Source organism: Leptopilina boulardi, unplaced genomic scaffold, assembly GCF_019393585.1.
Source record: "Leptopilina boulardi isolate dan_hultmark-lab unplaced genomic scaffold, ZJU_Lbou_2.1 LbouV2_249, whole genome shotgun sequence".
NCBI classification, from domain to species: Eukaryota; Metazoa; Arthropoda; class Insecta; order Hymenoptera; family Figitidae; genus Leptopilina; species Leptopilina boulardi.
In genome coordinates, this window is record NW_026137806.1 from 1,042,805 (window position 1) to 1,063,650 (window position 20,846).

General features: G+C 29.1%; 1 protein-coding gene across 1 annotated transcript in view; it reads left to right on the forward strand.

Annotated features, from left to right (window-relative positions):
• Window positions 1–864: 864 nt before the first annotated feature.
• The window catches only part of LOC127280751 (zinc finger protein 1-like), a 50,137-nt gene continuing 30,155 nt past the window's right edge, over window positions 865–20,846 (forward strand). Inside the window, exons 1-3 of the mRNA XM_051303992.1 lie at window positions 865–1,140; window positions 1,734–1,852; window positions 8,580–8,653. The gene's annotated coding sequence lies outside the window, so the exon portion shown is untranslated. The remainder of the gene's footprint in view (window positions 1,141–1,733; window positions 1,853–8,579; window positions 8,654–20,846) is intronic.

The window sequence follows — 20,846 nt, forward strand, 5'->3', positions numbered from 1 at the left end:
ATTTTTGTTTAGTTAAGTAGGTACATGAATAATTTTTGAAAAATCTTAATTATGTTTATTTGAATATTCTCGTATTATAATAATAAGTAATCATTTATTTATCCATTATATATATTCTTAAGATATTTTTCACAATAATAATGAAATTCTGATATTTTAGAAATTTATAATGTAACATAGTTTTAATAAAAATATTATTTAATAGTTAAAACTGCTTATAATTCAAATAATAATAATGAAAAAAATAATCCTGAAATTATTCATACAATTTTTTATAAGATCTCCTATCTTTTAAATAGAATTATAGTAATAATTGTAATTATTATTTTAAATTTATTTAATGTAATTTAAAAAATAATTAAATTATATAATGATTGTGTGTTTAATTTTTAATTTGGTATTTATATACAATTATTTTAATTTATGTTCAAAGTAAATGTTTTGTAAGATGTCATAATAATAATTATTATTAGTAGTAGTAAATAATGTTAAAATTTAATTGATTAAATTAGTTTTAAGTTTACAACATTTAAAGGAAAATAAAAGAACTTTTTTGTTTTAATATTTTTGAATTTTCGCGGTTAACCCAGATTTTGATTTTCCGTAGTACCAATATTAGAAACAAATATCAATTTAATGTGCAGTGGATTTTAATTTAATTTAATTTGAATATAATATTAAAAACATTTATTATTTTTTAAATAACGTTAAATTTAATTTACAATTTTCACAATATATTAAAAGAGTAATAAGAGAGACACGGAAAGAGAGAGATTTTGTTTTTCGCGGCTAATCGCCATTTTGATTGCAGGTGTACCAATATTCTAAAACTAAAATATTAACTTTTTCAAATGGATTATAATGATGGTGGGGGGAGGCTAACAAAGAAATTGAATGTAACGGTCGAACAGAAGTATATATTTTTTGCACACACCGTAATTAATATTCAGTTAGTTTAATTTGTTATAATTATCAGAAATAATTAATCTCATAGGTAAACATTATCAGTGTCTTGTTTAGTGAAGTGACATCTATAATTATTTTCAATAGTAGAAAACTGAAAATGTGCTGCAACAAAAGTTAGGTTAGAATTATAAAAGTGCCGGTGTGTATCCACCTCATACATCTCATCTAATTCAGGTAATATAAATTCTTATTTTATATAATTTAATCGAAGTAATTAATTGAATACATTTATATAATTGATTTGATTATACGCAAAAATAATTTCAATAATTTGTCAATTATTATAATTGATTTTATATTTTTGCAAAAATCAAGACGCGTTGAATCAAACTTTATTTTTTCTGTCTTTCGAATTATAATGATTTATTATTAATAAAAATTCTTATTTATTCCAAACCTTTAAAATATTATATCGAATTTCTTCATTAATTATAATAAAAAATACTTTATACAATTTGTTAAATTATTACGAGGAAGTTTAAAAAAAAAATTCCGTATTTCTGGACTTAAAAATTTTTTTTAATTTCCGAAATTTGAAGAACAATTTAATTTTTCTTGTAACAAGTATACATGAGTAAACAAAAGAGAGGATATCGTTTTGTTTTGTACTAACAATAAAATAATGTTCTCTTTAAACATATAAATTAAATAATTATAAATTGAATAAATATAGGCTTTATAATTAGATTATTGTATTAAATTTAAAAATATATTATTTTTAAATGGAATTTTATAATTAAAATTTTTTTTTTAATTTAATTTTTTAGAGAATCACAAATATATATATATATATATATATATTGGAAAGACGGCAATTGATTGGACGTTGGTTAAAATTGAGGAACTCATTCAGCAGGTGGATTGGATCCACCTATAGCCCCTGCAGGTGAGTTATTGTTGAACGTAGACGAATGATCAATAGAAGGTGTGGCTTTAGTTGGTTTCATATTATACTGACTCCACCCACGCTTTAATGGCATTTTTTTACCTTCAGAGAAATAAAAATAATTCTACTTACGTTATCACAGATAATATAATAATGATAAACGAACAGGTCACCTTATCAATGCATGACGTTATCAATATATACATATATATATTTATTTATTTGTATTTTATTACTAAAAAAATTAATTTATCATATTCTATAGTTAAATCATTGTTTTTATTTTTTTTTAAAATTATTTTTATTGATTCTTTTACAAAAATCAATCAATAAATATATTTGGTTGCTCTATTATGTTAAAAAATCAAAAATAAATTTTCTTTTAATAAAATAAGAAGTATTGAAGGTAGACAACTAAATTTATACAATTTGAATATGTTTAGAATTCTAATAAAAGTATTTAAAAAAAAAAATACTACACTGAAAAAAAAAATTTTATTTTATTCAAATACTCGATTACTTGACTATTATCAAATAAATATTTACTTGAACGAAATAATTTTTATTTTGAATTAAATAAATTTTATTTGAACCAATAATTTCTTTATTTGAAACAAATATACTCAAATATATAATAATTATTTGATAAAAATAAATATTTATTTGATAATAGTCCAAGTAATCGAGTATATTTGAATCAAATAAAAAAAAATTTTTTTTTTCATTGTAGCAATGATAAAATAATAGAAAATTATATGAAAGAAGTTCAAATTGAATTTTTTTTTTTTTTATTGAAAAATTATTTTTATTGAGCGTGTAAAAATTAATTTTTTTTTAAAGCCGTAAATTTATTTGTATCTACAAAAGTTTACTTGGGATGTTACTCACATCCTCTCTAAGAATTTAACTTTAGAGGCTCTTGGGTCTTAATTGCTTTAGTGTTGATAAGCGCGTTACGCCGTCAGTGAAATGGGGCGGAGTGTAAGGGGAAAGAATAAGTGGCTGAAGCGGTGTAAGAGAGTATAAAGGTCGATATAGGCATGAAAAAAAAAACCGTGAGAGAGACCATCTCTTTGCATTTCAGGTCTCATTTAGTTTATACTAACATAACTGTGCGTCTGTTTAGGAATAAAATAAACATAAAACTATATACTTTAATATCGCAGTATAGGTCATTTGTTTGTTAATAAATTTTTATTTTTATAAAAATAAATGTTGTCCTTCTAGGAAATGATATTCTAATTTTTTTTCTCTCAATTTTTAACTGCCAGCAAGTTAAATACACTGAAAAAAAAATTTATTTGATTCAAATATACTTGATTACTTGACTATTATCAAATAAATATGTATTTACTTGAACAAAATAATTTTTGGAATTAAATATTTGAACCAATAATTTCTCTATATTTGATACAAATATACCAAATAATAATTATTTGATAGAAATAAATATTTATTTGATAATAAAGTAACTGATTATTTGAATGAAATAAATATTATTTTCTACACGGACAAAATTATTTACCTGAAATAGCGAAAGGTTTCACTAGAATAGCGAAAGATTTAATTGAAACAAGTAAAACTTTATAGTGAAACGTTTCGGTATTCTAGGTAAATTTTTTTTTCCGTGTAGTACACGGAAAATAAGAAAAAGTGGTTTTTACTATTCTCTAAATCTGAATTAGTAAAAAATTTTACTAATTTGAATTAGTGACTCTCTTTTTGCTTCGCAATTAGTAAAATTTAACTAATTCTAAAGCAAAAAGTGAGTCACTAATTTAAATTAGTAAACATTTTTACCAATTCAGATTTAGAAAGTTAATTTGAATTAGTAGTTTTCTATTAATGAAAGAGTGCGGATTCGTTTACCAATTGAATTAGTAACAGTTTTTACTCTTTTTTTAGTAAAAAACTACTAATTGCTATAGTAGAAAACTACTATAATTCATGGAGTAAATCGTATTTTTACTATTTTAAATTAGTAAGCCGATTTACTCCATGAATTACTAAAAAAATTAGTAAAAATTCTTACTAATGTGAATTAGTAGCTCACTTTTCATTAATTCAAATTTAGAAAGATAATGACTCACTTTTTGCTTCTCAATTAGTAAAATTTTACTAATAATTAGTATTTTTAACTAAAAATTAGTAAAATTTAACTAATTCTAAAGCAAAAAGTGAGTCATTAATTTAAATTAGTAAACATTTTTACTAATTCAGATTTACAGAGTACATTCAAAGTAAAATGGAAACTGTCCGTAGTTTCTGCACATCTCTGGCAACTTTTACTCCAAAAATAGTAAAATTGACTATTTCGGTAGTAAATTTTACTGTTTCCATAATAATTCTTACTATTTCTGAATTATATTTTACTATTTTTGGAGTAAAAGTTGCCAGAGATGCGCAAAAACTTCGGACAGTTCTCGTTTTACTCCGAAAGTAGTAAAAATTATTTTTTCTTTTTTTTTCGTGTAAATAATTTTGCTGTCCTTTCTGACTTACACTCTCTAAATCTGAATTAGTCGTTTTCTACTAATAAAAGAGTGCGGATTCGTTTACCAATTGAATTAGTAACAGTTTTTACTCTTTTTTTTAGTAGAAAACTACTAATTGCTAGTAGAAAACGACTAATTCAGATTTAGAGAGTGTAAGTCAGAAAGGACAGCAAAATTATTTACACGGAAAAAAAGAAAAAATAATTTTTACTACTTTCGGAGTAAAACGAGAACTGTCCGAAGTTTTTGCGCATCTCTGGCAACTTTTACCTCAAAAATAGTAAAATATACTCCAGAAATAGTAAGAATTATTATGGAAACAGTAAAATTTACTATACAGAAATAGTCAATTTTACTATTTTTTGGAGTAAAAGTTGCCAGAGATGCGCAGAAACTTTGGACAGTTTCCATTTTACTTTGAAAGTACTCTGTAAATCTGAATTAGTAAAAATGTTTACTAATTTAAATTAGTGACTCACTTTTTGCATTAGAATTAGTTAAATTTTACTAATTTTTAGTAAAAATTACTAATAATTAGTAAAATTTAACTAATTCTAAAGTAAAAAGTGAGTCATTATCTTTCTAAATTTGAATTAATGAAAAGTGAGCTACTCTAATTCACATTAGTAAGAATTTTTACTAATTTTTTTTAGTAATTCATGGAGTAAATCGGCTTACTAATTTAAAATAGTAAAAATACGATTTACTCCATGAATTATAGTAGTTTTCTACTATAGCAATTAGTAGTTTTTTTACTAAAAAAAGAGTAAAAACTGTTACTAATTCAATTGGTAAACGAATCCGCACTCTTTCATTACTATAGAAAACTACTAATTCAGATTTAGAGAGTATTTAAATTAATAATTAGACATAACCAAGTTGATTTAATAATTTTTTTTAGAGAAAAGTTGAAAAGTTATATTAGGGATATAAAATTTATTTTTATCGTTTTTATTAGCCACCCTGATGAATGTTTTGCAGTGGGGAAAACTCGGTAAGAGAGCATTCTTTCTAGACTAGAAATTGGAGACAGGTCAGCGGAAGCAAAGGAAATGATATAGATATATAAGTTTGTGAGCAATATATATATATATATATATATATATATATATATATATATATAGTTCGAAAATGTAAGAGAGGGATGTTATCGGGCGTAAATAATGCGCGGTGGCGTCCGTCCGTCGTCGTTGGTTCAGTTGGTCGGGCATTTCGACTTGCTTGCCCTGCTGGATGGATTGATAAAGATTAAAGGTAAAAGGGAGGTGGTAGAAATAGGCAGGGGTGCTTGAAGTTAGGCGACAGAAGTCACCCAGCGAAACGAACCAGGCGTACGACAGGGAGGGGGATGATGTCATACAGGGGTTCACGGTAAATACATACAGATGCAGAATGGATTGATGCATTTTGACCGGAGTACAGTGTCGTAGCTACCCTTCTTTTTCTATACACACATACATATATCGTCAACACTTTTCCATTTTTATTCATTTTATATAGGGGGTGACAAAATATATATTCAGAATTTTCGAGTCAAGGACGTGTCTCATAAAAAACTTGCGCATAAGAAATCCTTGTGATTTATATATAGGCATTTAAGTAATATTAGTTTAGAACAACTATATCTTAAAAATAATGGAAATCTCAATATAAAGATAAAATCTTTTTAATTAATCAGAATTTAAGTAAACTTTTACTATCTATATATATATATATATATCTATTTATGTGCGAGATAAAAAATATTCTTCTTTGTTTTCTTTGCGTCGAAAGTTGGAATAATTATTAGGATTGAGAATGGAAAAATGTGGGTAAAAGATATTTATTGGGTTATAATATTATTATGTGGGGAAAAGTGGGTCTCTATAAGAAAGACAAATTATTACTCTTCTATATATAAAGAAATTCAATTTTCTTAGAAGAAAAGTTTGTTGAAAAAATTTTTTTCAAATATAATTAATTTAAGAAAGTAGAAATAATAATTTATTTAAAAATTGACCAGGTTTTGTTTAAATAATATATTAAGATATTGAATCTGCCTTTGAATCACCTCATAAACCCTAATTGAGACTAACCTGTGGGGTCAATTTTTTTTATTGATTTTAATCATTTTGTTTATAGGACGCTGACTTATTTTCGGCGCATGTAATTCTACTATGGTACTTTAAAATAATTTATTTTTAATTTTATTATCTACCTCGTTATCTATTTTTTAAATTAATATTTCGAATGTTCTAAACAAAAAAAATATACTTCAATACTTTAGATTGTATTTTTTTTTTTGAGCACCCTGACAAACAGTCTTTTTTACTTAAATTCATCTGGTAGCTTTATCACTTTACGACATCCCGGATGAATGTTTTTCCACGAACACTGCAGTAACGATTAATGAAATGGTTTTTATTCGCTTATGGGGATCGCATACAAGAGGTACTTGTAAGCGTTTCTTAAAAAAAAAAAAAAAAAAAAAAAAAAAAACGATAAGTTATTCAGGTATTAATTTTATTTTCATATCTCTCACAGAGGACCTTTTGAAATTTTTTTCAATAAATAAAAAGGTGAATTATTATTTTAAAGCTAAATGCAAATAAATGTATATGTAAAAGAGAAGTTCTATATCTAGGATATATATATAGGATATAGGAAGAATAAGGGTTAGGTGGACGCTTCAGGAGGGATGGAATTGGTTTGCCAGCCACGAGATATATGTGTGTAGGGTGAAGTCAGTGCCACGTGCCCGCGGGCTCTCTCGGGGTACCCGAGAAAACCCCATCTCTATGCCGCAAGCTCGTGTATAGCTTGGAGCTTCGATCGTGGCCATTGCGAGTTACCTTTACCGCGTTTACTATTCTCTATTGTATATGACTGCGATACGAGAGAATATAGGGAGGCTGCGATATTGTACATGAGTCATCTCTGTTGAGTTCTAACCAGTGGCGTAGCACTTCATACAAATATATAGTCCTTTCTCGAAATTTTGTCTAAAATTTTTAAAAAATTTATTTTTTTTTTAAATCAAAAATTATAGAATTAAATAAATATAAAATGAATAATTAAATGATCAATTTTTGTATTCAATGGGAAAATTGACATTTTTTTTTTTTTTATTTATTAATATTTTCAAGTACATATTTGAAAACAGCAGATGCCAATTTAAAGTAAAGCGCCTACGGTGAGGATCTCAATTAAACAATTAGACTTAAATTGAACCAACGCTCACCGTGGCGCCCGCATGATCATTAAGATTCTCTCGTGTCCATATACCTATTGCCTTTAAGGTGTCCTTCAACCTTAATAAGCTTCACTGGGTTTAATAAGTTCAATACTTACAAAGCCCCCATATATCGTTCTTCATATATATATATATATATATATATATATGACTCATGACAGGTAATTCAGCCTTCTTTTTGACTTCAAGCCGCTATAATTCTAACCAATTGTTAGACCCGGTCTAGACACACTTTACCTCGAATCCAATCTTAAATTAATATAACTTTGCAAAGGTTAAAGTTTCTTCTTATCTATCGTTAATTCTCAAAAAAAAAATTTAATATTAATTAATGGATGAATAAAAGGTTTGCGTAATTTAAAAATGGGTATTATGAGAAAAACTTGTGACACGCAAGTAAGATTGAAGCTGTTTACGGTTAACATTGTTGGTTTAATAGAAGGCATCACTTTATATGAGAGAAAAAGAGAGAGAGAGAGAGAGAGAGAGAGATTAGATACAAGACAGATCTCTGCTCACTCTAGAGCAATCTTTCAAATTGTCCGTGGGGTCAATCAGCACCGATATCAAAGTGCGACCGTCATACATTCCTCGTGAGAAGAGACTGGTCATCAACTATACAAAAAGGAGATCGCTGTACTTTAATCACGACATACATGTTCCAACAACGCACTAATGTTTATTCTCATATATATATGTACATTATATATAGACAAGCGCGGACTTTGCCTCGATTAAAAACCCTCCAATGAATCTTCTCTTGTTGTTTCTGTTAGAAAATCAGTCGCTATATGATCACGTGTAAAAATATTTACTTTTTCATTTAGAAAATACTTATTCAAATTAGATACTCAATTAATTCATTGGTTTTTTTTTTGTTTATTTTAAAAATAAAATTTATCTGCAACAAAGTTTATTCTTGTATGAAAATGTCCTTAATATTTTTTAAGTTATTATATAAAAACGATTTATATTTATATAAAAATGGTTATTGTTACAGGTTTCAGAAGATGCTTAATAAAAATAAACAGGAAGGACAAAGCGTCACATTTGAAAAATGAAGCATATATTTTGGTAAGTTTATTTTATCACTACACGAAGAGAAATAGATGGTAAAAACTTATGATCTTAAGATGGTAAAAAGTAGATGTTATCCGGTACTACCATTATGATACTCGGTACTATCAAAGATATTACAAAAAGTATGGTTATGTTATCCACTACAATCAAGACGTTACTCCGTACAATCTGGATTGTTACTAATAGAATCTAGATTGCTGTCCGTATATGTAAGATCAAATATGATACCTGGTACTATCTAGATAGTACCCAGTACCATCTATTTCTCTCCGTATATGTTCATAATTAATTGCGTGACTCTAGATTTAGAAATCTATACTTAGATGGAAAAAATGTCTTGATGAAAGATTTACAAATTTTTCGGACAATAATTTTTAAATGAAATACTGGAGACATGAATAAGGCCTAAATTTAATTTGTTAGAATTCATATCACACACTGAATAAACTGGTAACTTAGAAAGTAAGTGTATTAAATCATTCAGATAGGAAATGTGTTTTTAAAATAAGACATTTGATTTTACTTCGTGTTTCATTTTCGAACATTAAAAGTGACTCGATACATTTAAAACACTTATAATGTTTTACTGTACATGTAAACGTTTTAAAATGTGCCACTTTTGCTTTTATTATTAGTTTTTTTTTTTAAATGACAAAGTGCTGTTAAATAATGAATCCGGTTAAAGTGAGAAATCTATTGCAAGTGTAGTGAATGGATGAAGAGACAATTTCATCGTTTATCGGTAAATTATACTCGGTTACTATTGAACAGAACCTCTCACCTTAAAAAATACAAAATGTATATTAAATATTATTTAACAACAAATTTCAACTCAAAATAAATATTTGGTTTAAGGTCAAAGAATTTGATTTAGAAGCTGCATGTTTCACAGATTTTAATGCAAATGAAACTGGTGATATGACCTAAGAAAATCTGCTATCGATTATTTTAGAAGGCGAAGAAACTGAACAAATTGTATTAGATGGATCAAAGCTTTGTTAATACAACAAATTGTATTGCCAAATTTAGTTCCCAAAAACAAATAGAACGTTCTACATTGACAATCTGGCATTGTTGTGTGGACTTAATTTTTAGTAACCACAACAATTTTTTTTTCTCCGTGGCCCAGTTTCACCAACTTTGGTTAAAAGTTAATCAGCGATTAAAGCTATAATTTATTCGCTCATATGATTAGTCGGTTAGGGATTTAATTGCTGATTAACTTTTAACCGGATTTGGTGAAACTATGGGCATAAATTAGTTAAATTCTTATGTTATAAACATCTGCAATTTCGAAAGTGTCTTAAGGCTGCGTCTACAACAAAATATTGCCAATTGTTAAAATTTTGCACTGGAATAATATCAAAATATAACCTCAATCAATGATGTACTCTGTACTCATAAATTATGGTGGACCAGTTAATTACAACAATTTTTCATCCATGATTGAGGTTATGTTTTGCTATTATTCCAGTGCAAAAATTTTAGCAATTGGCCAATCCAATCGCTGCACATATTTTTCCCCGTTGTAGAAGCAGTTAGAAAAAAATTATTAACATTAACAATAATAATTTTTACTGGTGTGTGTGTGTGTGTATTCCATGGGTGGGGGATTCGTTCTATGTGTCGCACGCATTTTGAAATCAGAAAAATGATCATTGTTATTAATGTGACGATACGTACGAATGTGCATACACGTGCAAATGAGCCGGTGCGCGTGTCGTTGAAGGTAATGGAAGGTAAAGGGAAAAAAAAATTTAGAATGGGGTGGGTGGTTGATGCTCCCAGTCAAATATATATAGAAAAAGACGAGTGAAATGAATGAATGGCTTCCAATCTGTTCCATCCCTTTGTTAGCGGCTCGTGCCGCGTGTGCAAATCTTCCCCCTAAGTCCCCCTCAGCACACGCCTCACACCTGAGCACAATGGGGACCCGATTTTACCCTCCTGTCTCGCCCTTACTTGGCTCCTCTCTTCCCCCCTTGTTTAAATACTCTCATAAATGTGTGCTCATATCTCATATGTGTGTACTTTCATCCGCACCTTCTTATACATATATAGTAGTACACATTTCCTATCTTTTTTTTTTAACTATCTATCTTTCTTCTCGATTTTGTCTTTTTTTTAATTTTTTCTCTACTACACACCTCCGTCACTTTTTTTTCTTCCACTGTGAAAAAAATTTGTGTATGCTGAAATAGCAATGAAGAATGTGTGTGAAAAATGATTGTGTTTTTTTTTTTTTGGTGAAAAGCTATTATCGCAGGTGACTTTTAGAATTGGAAATTTCAATTTATAAAAATTGGAAAACTTTTACTTTTCTCATTTGATTTACTGAAAATTAAATATAGTGCTGCTGACTACATTAATTTATGATGGAAAATTTAGTTCCTTTAATTTCAGTTTTTATTGTATAATTTCACAGAAAACTAAAAGGTATTAAAATAAGCTGCAACGCTTCTTATTTTAATCAAATTTTTCTTATTTTAATCCATTTTGGTATTAAAATAAGTAAAAATGGATTAAAATAAGAAGCGTTGCAGCTTATTTTAATACCTTTTAGTTTTCTGTGTTAGTATTTGATTTTATTGATAATTATTAACATATCATATATCTTTCTTTGTATTCTTTCACTATACCACGTGTCATATTCATCTCTAGACTCATTGTCATCTATCATTTCTAGCATTGCCATTAATTTTACTTCCTTAGTTTCTTTTTCTATATATGAATTATTTATATATAAAAGAATATTCTAATACATATATACATGTACTATACTAACTCTAATATATTGGAATTTCGAAAAAGTGATGACTGTAAGAAAGAAAATCGAAATTAGGGTTAAAGTTAACTAGAAATTTAAACCCCCATAGTTATATACGAATTGAAGTCGTTAATTCTACACTGTTGAGATTCGTATTCGTATACTTTATGGTACCTTCTATAGCGGGACGATCCCCCTCGAACAACCCTCAATCCCCGAGCACGTTCATCTCACCAAGTTGCACGTAATATGCACATTCGCATTTGCTGAATCGAGCCATACTATATATATATATATATATATACATATAAAGAGGGGTAAGGTAGGAGAACTATGTTCTTTCCGGCTGCGTGCGTTTCTATTCAAGTTATTGCATTACTGGCTTAGCTTTGCTCCCCAAACGATTGGACCACCCCTGTCTATAGCATATACATATATATCCATCCAATATCCATTCGTAGCATTTTGCAGTGCACACCTTTCTAAAACGAGTAACCGCTCGATCCCTTTAAATCTCGCTTCATTATATTGGTTTAAAGACCCACCAGTGCCTACCAACCTGATTTTTGACGTCGACCTGCTTTTGTATATATATATTTGATTCCATAAAATTTTAGAATTTTATTTTAGTGTTTTGTTTAAATTGATTTCATTTTATTTTAGAGATTTGTTTTTCATAATTAAATTCAACAAATATAGGTTTTTTTATTTTTTCATTTAGTTTCTGTCATAGAAGCCCACAGTGTGCGCTTTGTCAAAATCCCTTGGGATAGTTCTCTATTTCAGTATATAGGGCCACCAATCGATAAATCTGTATCTGTTAAACCCTAAATTCTTAAAACTCTTTCTTTATACTTTATATAATATTTATGTTGTCGTTGAATAATAAAAAAGATAGAAAAATTACTAACCACACGTGGTATATCTGAGATATTTCTTCGATATAGGGGAAATGCTCCAAATGTCTAAAAAGTATAACCTTCAATTTGTTTGAAGTAAAGGAAATTAATAATTGAATCTTATTTATTAGAAATTTATTTCTATTTGACAAAACATCTTATTCATCTGATAGTATTATACATATATATATAGATTATATTTACGGGTGTTAAATACAAAAATGTTTCTATTCCATCATCTTGGCATGAACGAATTTAAAATCATGATACATACACACGTGTGCAGAATACCTTTGTTCATCACTGGAGAGTATGTAACCCATAAATAAGTCAACGGTTCGTTATATCTGGGACTTGTCGACGTCGTCAAGTTTCGAGGTAGAGGCACGCGATAAATCGTGTTTGTTGATTGAAACCAGAAGAGACTGTGTGTTAGGGTGTTCTTGGAAGAAAGAAATTTTAAAACTATATGAACCATTGGAATATTTATCTAAATTCCCTTATGTTGAGAAAAGTTATTTTAATTTTTTTTTTTCTCTATAAAATGGAATTTAATTTAAAAGAAATTAGTTACCATAATGTTGGCACAATATCTATATATATAAAGCACTAGCAAGAAATCTTAAAAGTTCCCCCTTTGACAATTCCACAAATGACCAAAAAAAGGCGAATTCTCCCTCGACTTTTCTTTTCATCCGTTTTTTGTAAAGAACTAATATTTTATATGTTTAAAAAATGAAATTATATAGCTTTTTGAGCTCTCTAAATCGTTGTTTTCTGCTAATGAAAGAGTGCGGATTCGTTTACCAATTGAATTAGTAACTCTTTTTTAGTAGAAAACTGCTAATTGCTAGTAGAAAACTACTAATTCATGGAGTAAATCGGCTTACTAATTTGAAATAGGAAAAAATACGATTTACTCTATGAATTAGAAGTTTTCTACTAAAAAAGAGTTACTAATTCAATTGGTAAATGAATCCGCACTCTTTCATTAGTAGAAAACAACTAATTCAGATTTAGAGAGAAAAGGATAAGGAAAAATTTTGTCTCTGCAAGAATAAGATGAGAGATTTTACTTCATAAGGTTCTCATGGGATATGGTCAATTATTATACATGTATATTCATATAGCCCACGCACGTAAATATACGTGCATTTAAGCATTATTCACATGTGTTTTTCGAGGCGTGTATACACATATATAAGTTGAGAATTAATGAGTGTGTATGTGTGTGAGCATGGCAATAAAATCTGGCCCGCATGCAGGGTGGGAAATCGAAGGTGCACGTTTACAACCCTCGGGCTGTTGCCCATATGGCGACCATAGCCTCAGGACCATAGGTAAGCACATACACACACACACATTTTGCTCCTGTTTAGTACTCTTTTCTGTTGAGATTCTCTACCCTCCCTCCTTTCTCTTCCACCTACTTTATCATGTACCCCCCCCCTTTTTTTTAAAAATCTCTTCACCAATTCGGATCATGTTTGGCAACCCCCTAGCGACACTTACCCCCTAAGGCCTCTGTTTCAATCTGTCTATAAACCCCCGTACTGAAGAACTTTTTATACCTGAATAGTTCGTTACAAAGAAGTTTGATTATCGTACAAAAGATGTATAGATTATAATGGCTAACTGTTAATCAATTGGAAAATAACAACTGGTTCATATTGGCACAATTCGTCTCTGAAATTTTTTTTTAAATATTGTATATATGACGAGAAAAGTGACAAAAATGTTATGTTTGTGATTTTTGGATTTAATAAGGTAAAAATAAGTAGTAAAATGTAGATTCAATGAAGGTTTTAATTGCTCCTAACAATAATATTCTTTTTCTTTGGAGAATTTTAGTTACTTGACCTTTTTTTTTAATATATACAGTATAAGAAATGTTTACATTGTTTTACAAGCATCGTTGACGAATTTTATGTGTCCAATACATGCTCCACTGGTATAATACACATGACTCGGTGCCAGGATCGTTAGCGTTACTGACGCAATAAGAATAACACACAGAACTCTTCCAGTTTGTGGCACTTGAGAAAAAAAAAAGAGGTCGATGCGGTATAGAAAGAAAAGAATATAAGAGCATAAGATAAAGGATTTTTACAAGGAGCCGAAGTTCGTTTTAGACTTATATAAAGTCCCATCAAAAAACTTTCCTTAAACTCAAATTGGATTATGAGCAAAGTTCTCAAATGATACAACATCGATGTTTTTAATTTTCAAAAATATATTTATTATTCTTTCGTTATTTTTCAATCAGGTGAATAGTTTCATTTCTCTCTAAAAAAAAAACAAGAATTGTTTTTGTAAAAAGTTTCACTATTTATTTTATAGTTCAGAATCTAAAAAAAAAAAAACTTGAATTTTTAGAGTTCTTCCATAAATGTTGAAGACCCAGTTATGGGCGTTATGGTTTTAGTTGTAAGAGGATAAAAGGAGGCGAAGACGAACTTTGGTCAAAATGGGAGGGTGGAGGATTGGAGACAGAAACTGAGAAAACGAGAGAAATAGAGAGAGATAAAAAATTAGTGAGCAAGAGAGAATAAAGTATAGAGAGTACACAAGTGGCGCACACATGGCGCACAGTTGTTCGAGAGGTCAGGTTTTTGTCCGCACACGGCTTTCGGGCTTTCAGATCCGGCTAGGTTTTCGTTTCTACCTATATAGACCCCCGGTCTTTTCTAGCAAATCGATTTTTAGGCCTCTTTTCGTTAACTCTCATTTTACACGTTTTCATCATTTTCACACTTTAAATTGTAGATGATATTTGAAAGAAAGAAATTTTTTTTCAATAACTATTGTAATTTCTTTATAATTTTCCATTAAATAGTCATTTTATTTAGATAATTTTTAAATTTAGCGTCATTATCTATAGTTTTTTTTGTTACATGGTTGGTACTCTTGTTAATTCACAACAATCCTAACCTTAAAAATGCTAAGCAACAAAAGTAGAAACTAATTTTTATAGTTTTTTTTTCTAATTTTAAAGTCACAATGAACTTAATTTCCGGTTAGTATATATATATAATAGTAAAATTTCTATGAACTAAAAATTCCAAGCATTGATCTATATTAATAGGAGCTCCAAAGTCTCATTTACCTTGCCGGATACGTGATAAACATTCTCTTGAGTGGGTGCTCGATTGCTCAGGCTTTTGCCGTTGCATTGCTGAAATATGAGAGCCAAGGGGAAACAGATGAGTGAAAGAAAGATATATACACACACTGAGAAACGTTTAGGGCGATAAAATAACATAATGTTAAGCCTTGACTCAAAAAGGAATTTAATATCAAAAGTAAAAAAGAAATATAATCATATTTTGTAGACACTCATTCACCTCAAGTATTTTTTAATTAGATTTCCCCAAAGGAGTTGTATAAAAGTAATATTACATTTTTTTTTTCTTCATCAGAAAATGTTAAAAATTCTTCTACTTTTGAGATTTAAAAAAAAAAATTCTCTAAATTTGAATTATTTAAAATTTTGAAATAATTTAAAACCAAGTCCAGACAATGATTCAAATAATTAAAAAAAAAATTTTTTTAATTCATTTTATCTATAGATATACAAATATTCGGTGACTGTTTCTAAATCATGACACTGTGTAAATATAATTTTCAAAGTCAAAATCTTGAGTCAGTAGAGTCGTTAAATTTTAACAAGATAATCTTGTTTTCACAGGCATTCTAATCTTCAAAATTCAGCTACTAATAATGTATAGTCCCTTTTTTGGTAGCAATATATTACAAATAATGAAGAAAAAATTAAGTAGACATATAGCATAAAGATAATGTAAGTTAAAGACAGGATTTAGATATATATTTGAAGGGGCAATAAGCCTCTTTTGTGTTGTCATATCTTTATGATAAAAAAGAGGACCAAAGGAATCTTTAGCTTTTTCAGAAAATTGAATATCTACAAAAATTTTATATATTTAATTTTGATGGGAATTTTTAAACTTTTTTTTCTTTTTAATAATCTTTCTATTATGAAAGACTAATTTCAAAGGCTTTAAAGTTATATTCTAGAATAGATAAATATATAAAAAGAAAATGAGATTTTTAAAAATTTCCGAAAAGGGTTGTAATAGACACGTGTTTTCAATATGAAACCTTTTTTTTTTTCTTTTCGGTTCAAAACAAGTTGAATATAGTAATAATAATGCAAACTTTATTGAAAGAGAAAATTTTTTGGGATTTCCCTAGGCATGAAAATTAAGATTTTCATAATTTGTTGAGAAAAAAAAAACTAAAGAATAATAAAAATTTCTTTAATATTTTCTTTTGGTCCATATGGTTTAGTTGCACTTCATTTCAACGTGAATTATGAATTCTTATACTTTTGACCGATGGGTTCACTCAAAAGAGCAAACAATAATTGGATACCGAAGGTATATGACTTTCATTCCAAATGTTTTCCTTTTAGCCTTATAAGTATTGTACCTAGCTCACTTTTAAATTCGTACCATTTGAACAGTTTAGTATTTCGTTTGCCTTTTATTGAGCGTCACGAAAATTGTACATCCGGGCATTGTAAAATATATCCCAAGTACTTTTTTTTGGTTCTTTTCATTATAAATATCACAGAAATAATTTAATATTACAATAATCTTATAAATTTTATTTAAAAAAATAAAATTATAACAAAAAAAATTGGACAAAAGAAATAGTTTCCATATATATATTAATATAATGCGTAGTTCTAAAATAGTTGATTCGAGAATAAGCTTGATGAGAATTTAAAATAATATATAACTCTCAAGAATGATTTGAGATAAGAGCGCGCACCTATATAAGAAATATCAAGTATGGCCTTTAGCCTCCGCCTCCTAGATCGCGGAATTGACTTGATGTGTTCATGGTTAATGTTTTTGTTGCATATATGTATATTCATACCCGTAATATGATATTTCACGTTTTGCTTATTGACGTCTTTCAACTTGATAAACTCTCAAGATAAAGTCGCCCATCGTGAAGAGAATATTTTTCTGACATCGAAGGTAAAAGAAAACGAGAGCAATCATTCGCCTTGTCAATTTCAATCTCAATGATAAATATAATATATATATATATATATATATATATATGCACTTGTTCGCACATTTATATTGACATTAAAATTTTATTTTTTCTTCATTATGATGGTGTGGAAAAAGGGATTTCGCAACTATTTCTTTCATCACAAAAGTTTCCAATAATAATTAAACTTAAAAAAATTATAAAATTGAAAAATTAGATTAACATTGTATCTTGTATTGATTGTTGCGAATTACAATCAGATGGATCATCATTATTATGTTTCTAATTGTTGGCAAATTCGCTGTGTAGAAGATAGAATAGATTTTTAGATAATTATTTTTTTCAAAACATTACCCAAAGAACACCCGCTTAATATCAATTTTTTTTTTATTAATAATTTTTTATACGAGACAATTTTTGTTAAGGTTTTAATTTTGATTTTTAAGTAATGAAAAGGGGATGTTGTTCCTTTGAAACTTAATGTCCAAATGATTTGAAATTGTTTTGCGAAAATTATAGACATTTTTAAATTTATGTTGTGTGTCTTAAGGTCACACTTTATGTGACTAAATTTAAAAAAAAAAAAAAGAATTATACTGGAAAACATAAATCTCCAATATTCTGACCCAGCATTGACCCTATAACAACCATATATGTAGTATTGAAACATTGCCAAAAGGGAAAATATTAAATAATTCTAAAATTAAAACAGAAACATAACCTTTAAGCATGCATCTAATTAACAAATATATTTTTGGAATCATTCATATTTTACATGAAAAACAAAAGAATTTCTAGGACTTGGCGCATTAATACTAACGACGATTAGCAGTATCGCTTCATGTTGTATATATATATAAGTAAACACGTCATGGCTACGCGGCGGGATGATTCACATTTCTCTATTGTGTTTGTACCGATGAAACAGAAAGGAATCGCAAAAGCGCGTCGTGTCTCAGAATTCCGTAGAGTCGCGACACCGGTACGTTGTGCCTGCAGATAAAGAAACACAGTTGCGAATCACGCCGTGGCGGCGCCTAATGGGCGGCAACAAAAGAGGAAACGAGGGGGTGGAAGAGGAGAGGTATATCTATATAGTCCACTAGTTGGGGAATCCCCACCATCATCTACCAATGAATAGAAAGCTCTTGAGGGGGAGGTGAGGGCGATTCCCTATATCACACACAACAAATTCTCGAGACGATTCGGCCACCTTCGTTTACCTTCGTTTCATCTCGTGAATCCCCGTTTACGATCTGACTTAACGAAGATCAACCCCAGGAGTGTATCAACATTTTATTCTTCTCAAGTTACCCTATATTGACAATAGAGAAAGATAAGTTTTACATTACTGAAAGAATCCACAAATCTCGAGTTGTCTTAAGGTCATGTCTAAGGTGAGTCACACGCCATTAAGTTAATATTTAGAAATATCATTCTCCAGACTTAGAAAAAAAAACTTTCTATGCATCATCCTCAAATTATTTTATATCATCGTGTAGTCAAAATTACATTTATTATTTTTAAAGAAAAACAGATTTTAAAAAATACTTTTTGACATTAAAAAAAAACTCCTTTTATCGTAAGGCGGGGTCAGAGAGAAAGTAGGCGGAGTATTGTCCAACGTGAAAAATAGTAGGTGGAGACTATCAATAAAAGAAGGTAAATGGGCGGGATCAGTGAAAAAAGTGGGCGGAGCATTGTTTAACGTGAAAAAAATAGTAGGCGGAGACTATCGATAAAAGAAGTTACATGGGCGGGATCAGTGAAAAAGTGGGCGGAGCATTGTTCAACGTGAAAATTAGTAGGCGAAGACTATCGATAAAAGAATGTAAATGGGCGGGATCAGTGAGAAAGTGGGCGGAGCATTGTTCAACGTGAAAAAAAATAGTAGGCAGAGACTATTGATAAAAGAAGGTAAATGGGCGGGGTCAGAGAGAAAGTAGGCGGAGCATTGTCCAACGTGAAAAATAGTAGGCGGAGACTATCGATAAAAGATTGTAAATGGGCGGGATCAGTGAGAAAGTGGGCGGAGCATTATTCAACGTGAAAAAAATAGTAGGCGGAGACTATCGATAAAAGAAAGTAAATGGGCGGGGTCAGAGAGAAAGTAGGCGGAGCATTGTCCAACGTGAAAAATAGTAGGCGGGAACTGGGCGGAGTATGCGAAAAAAATCGAGTGGGTGGGAGTTGAACAAATAAGAAGGAATAGAGTGTCCGAGTCAGAGTAATAGTGGGGGATGTAATAGGCGGAGCATTCTTCGAAGTGAAAAAAAGTAGGTGGGACTAGTAAATAGAAGGCGTTACGTAGGCGGGGTTTAGTAAAAGGGTTGGTGTATAATTAATTTCAACACAAAAAGGGCGGTTTATATAATTAAATTTTTTGCATAGAATGGGTAGGTTTTTTATCTTGAAATGAATATTATTTTTTTCAGTATTTAAATAATGGGAGGAGCTAACATATTTAGGGGAAAAGGGGCGGAGCAAATAAAGCATAAAAAATATTTTTTTAAAAAAGTATTCCTTAATATTTATCGATTTGAAAATTTATAACATTTAAATTTCTAAAATTCATTTCAATTTTAACGGAACTTAAATTTTTGACTATTTTTTTGTTTTTTAAATGTGGCACAGAATTGATTATGTAATGATCATTAGAAAATACTTTCATTTTTGGTGAACCCACTGACTCGTGAGAATTTTATTTCAAGTTATGATAGTCATGTCTAATAAACATTGTCTGTCGCCTCTCGTTTAGAATGTTACACTCGTTTCGCATTGTTCGGAGAGACGGTACTTGGTTCATTCAGTAATTCACAGGCAGCTGCATACTAATAATAGTATCGGACGCCGTTATCCCTCCCCACCACTGTTCATATATATATAGTTGTTTCTTCTTTAAACCCCCCCCCCCCTCTTCCCCACCTTACCTCTATTTCATTTGGAATCCTACTATTCCTGTGGGAGTAACAAGGAGAATGAAAATTACTAAATCGATTTGTACTTTTCGATTTGTGTATACATTAATTGAATGCGGTGTAAATTAAGAGCTTTAACAACGCACGACTAAGAGAAGAATGTGAGACTGAAATTCTTGCTGTAATTGTCGATTTCAATATATATATAAAGTGTTGGAATGAAACTAATTTACGGATTGGTATATATATATATATATATATATATATATATATATACGAATGAGGCAAATGGATCGAATAAATTTGTTAGAAATCAGGAAGTTTATTACTATCAATTTCTTTTGAAATATTGTAAAATCATTAAATTGAAATCTTTAATTACATTTTTTTTTCTTTTATTAAGTTATTTGAAATCATTGCTAATGATTAAGTTTAACTAAAAATACAGATTTCATGAGGAAATTAATTTTTAGATAATTTAAGAATTATAAATATATATATTAGAAATTGTATATACCGAAACTGTGTTATCTATATATTTTCTATATAGAAATAGGACACGTAAATTAGTAATCTTG